The sequence below is a fragment of the Chenopodium album genome, chromosome 5, assembly GCF_948465745.1.
Source record: "Chenopodium album chromosome 5, dcCheAlbu1.1, whole genome shotgun sequence".
NCBI lineage: Eukaryota > Viridiplantae > Streptophyta > Magnoliopsida > Caryophyllales > Amaranthaceae > Chenopodium > Chenopodium album.
This window is the reverse complement of record NC_137838.1, coordinates 66704806-66708475: the sequence shown is the minus strand read 5'-3', so window position 1 is coordinate 66708475 and position 3670 is coordinate 66704806. Positions and strand designations below refer to the sequence as shown.

General features: G+C 30.9%; 1 pseudogene; it reads right to left on the bottom strand.

The window, feature by feature from the left end:
• Positions 1-235: 235 nt before the first annotated feature.
• LOC145630880 (dirigent protein 21 pseudogene) lies at positions 236-986 on the bottom strand (annotated as a pseudogene).
• Between the last annotated feature and the right edge of the window lie 2684 nt (positions 987-3670).

Below are 3670 nucleotides of genomic sequence, written 5' to 3'. Positions count from 1 at the left end.
GGATCGTTGACCAACCTTTACCCGTGATGAGAGGAAAAGTCATCATTGTCAAAGATAATGTACTGTATAGACAAACTAGTATATTAGAAAAATATACCAGTATTTAAAAAAAATAAACTTTTCTATAGATTACTTGATACTTCGTATAAAATTAACTCAAAGTTGATTTTTGCCCAACTTATCTTGAAATTTCATTACATCATCCACTCTAGATTCAATTACCAAATACCAATAGTTGAAATCCGAATAACGTACATGATCAAATTATTCCACATTCAAAGATTAATTAAAGTTTGCAAACACTTGAGTAAAACAAAATTTTAACTAACAACAATCAAACTAAAAAACAAAGGACTAATTAGTGTTGAACATAAACATCATATTCAACAACACTAGCACCACTTTTATCCAACATTGTAATAGTTTTAGCTTGTGCATACCCTGTTGCAAACCTAAACACACCACTTCCACCAACAACACCCATTTCTCGTACTTTATTCATCACTTGATTTCTTCCTAACACACTTAGAGTACTTCCATTAAATTCACCCTCTACAAACACCAAGTTCATTACCATCAATAGCCCCGGTTGCTTTTGGTCCGCAAACCCGTACATTCCTTGCGCGTACCCCACGATTTTCGAGTCTTTTTCGGGCCCTTCGGTCAAAGGATCATCGATCATAACAAGCGCGCCAAAACCACTTGAGGTTTTGTCCGTGTTAGGGGCTTGGGCTATACGTTGCGCGGTCAGGTTAGGCCCTTGGACGTAGTCGTGGAAGTAAAAGTGTAGATGCGTTAAGTTTTGTTGTTCTTTAAGACCCATTTCTTCTTTTGTTATGGATTTTGAGAATGCATAATTTTGTGGTATGAAGAAACTCAAGACTAGTAGGAAAGAAAAGAAGGAAATGGTGGGAATAGACATATTTTGGACAACAAATGATGCTTAATTTTTGGTTAGTACATAGGAAGTAAGTTGTAATAATGTTGCATTTGGTTTATTATATAGAATAATTGAACACTCGAGGAGTTGGTGAACTTCCAGCTACTTGGCAAAAGATACAAGAAAAGTGGTCCATTAACTGGTGCTGCTCCACTAGTTTTAAAATTCTTTGGTGGTCCATCAACTGGGGACTGGGGTTAAGGCTAAAGGGTGTGTATTTTCTTATTTATTTTTTTTATGAACATGGAAAACTAATTTTTAGATACGGACTATTGAATTGAAATACAAATTGATGCTACTTAAACGATGCAAAAATAGGATTGGATTATCTTTATATCATTTTTTAATTTCGTCAGTCATCATTCACTATTTCTTTGAAAATATAATTATGTTATTCATGTGTATGTAATAAAATACTAGTGGTATATATAGGCGTATACCAAGCAAAGCTTGATGGAGTTGATAGGGAACTCCCGTTGTGACTTTGAGGTTATAAGTTCGAGTCTCATTACTTACAAAATTCTTAAGGGTAGAGGGGGAGATGACAGGTAAGGGAATCCCCCAACTCTCAAGCGATGACCTGCTAAGGTGGGCTAACTAAACCTAAGAGTGTTGGCTCAGTAGGATCTTTCATCTTACTTTAAAAATAAAGAGAGTTATATAGGCGTATCAGCATGATACCTAAACTATAATAACAACATTTATTTTTTGAAGGAGGAATAATAAGCTAAGGTTTTTAATACGAGTAAATTAGTACTATATACATATTAATTAAAACACATCAATTTTTACATATTTTTTTTTTAAAAAAAAAAAAAAAAGTCTAACTAATAAATTATTTTTAAAAAAAAGTATAACTTATGAATGAAGTTTGAAAAGTTTTCAATGGAAAATAGCCATTTGACCGTATGAATGAAGTTTGAAAAGTTTTTGATGGAAAATAGCCGTAACTTTTCTAGGAGTCAAAAAACCTAACTAGAAACAACAATTGAATTTCCATGAACATTTAAATTGTGTGAATGATGTAAAGGATTTAATCAAATCATATTTATTGATATTGTTTATAGTTAGCAATCTCTTGATTTACTCTTTAGATTGATAGTCAAAGATATCCCTTATTCTTAGCTAATGTTCCTAGACAAGTACTCCAATGTATCTAGTCGTATTATATTGCTTACTCATGTACTATATATACTCATGGAATCACATCAATATAATTAAGTTTTCCAACATTCTCTTTCCCATAACTCTATCATGGTATCATGAGCTTTTGATCCATCTTTTCTTGCTTCCGCTACTACCATGGTTACACTATCAAAACCTTTTGTTGACGCCGACAAATGATGGTGACCATATCAAACTTTCTTCTCGGAAAGCTTCAAACCAAAATCACATTTTTCACTCAACTCTTTTTGGCACCCCGTATTTCATATACCAAGAGATGCCATTGATATATTTTTTTTTTCTCCAAACCCCTTACATGGAGAAACAAACCTTTTTCAATATCCCGTAGTTTACCTACCATGTGTTACCATATACGAAATTCTCTCCAAAACCATTATGGAGAAACATAACATTCTGTTCTAAACCACCATCACCAACATTAATATTTTCTATCTCGCCTTCAATGGTGGTGAAGGATCGGAACCTCTATATTTTTTTCCCTCCCATTTGTTGCAAGCATACGCTAGCAAATTTTTATTTATTTTTAAATATTTACAATCAATGGTTCATGTGTTTAAAAATCGTGAAAAACACCCATTAAACAACTTCTTATTCTCTCTCTATATACTATCTTTTTACTTCTTCATGCAACTCCTCCAAAAAAAAAAAAAAAAAAAAAAAAAAATCTCTCTTAACTCTCAATTTGGTACGTACACCTCTCAATTGAAGAAACACCAACATCTTGAAGTGGCAATCAACAATCAAGAAGAACATTCATTTTACAAGATTGTACTTTCCCTTTGGCCGTCCATCTTGCGGGGGCGTGTAAAGGATTTGATCAAATCATATTTATTGATATTGTTTATAGTTAGCAATCCCTTGATTTACTCTTTAGATTGATAGTCAAAGATATCCCTTATTCTTAGCTAATGTTCCTAGACAAGTACTCCAATGTATCTAGTCGTATTATATTGTTTACTCATGTACTATATATACTCATGGAATCACATCAATATAATTAAGTTTTCCAACATTCTCTTTCCCATAACTCTATCAAATGAAAGAAGTAACATAGCTATTCCACTCTAAAATGGTGGTCCAACAAATAAACCTAGTTGCTTTTTCTTTTCTTTTCTTTTTTTTTTTTTCCAATTTTAATATTATTATTATTATTATTATTATTATTATTATTATTATTATTATTATTATTATTATTATTATTATTATTATTATTATTATTATTATTATTATTATTATTATTATTATTATTATTATTATTATTATTATTATAAGAAACAAATAAACTTATTAGTTATGAATAAATAATATTCTAAAATTTATAGAATAATTATCAACAAATAAAAAGAAAATTGACACAATTTACCCATAATCTACCATACAAACACCTACCCGATAACCCAAAATAAAGCTACATTGACATTGATTTTAATCACTTGGAACACGTGTAAAACCACACTTACATAACAATCACCCCTAGGGTTATTTTTAGGGTTATTATAAATACTCAAATCACTATAATCCAAAAGTATGAAATTTCTATTACAA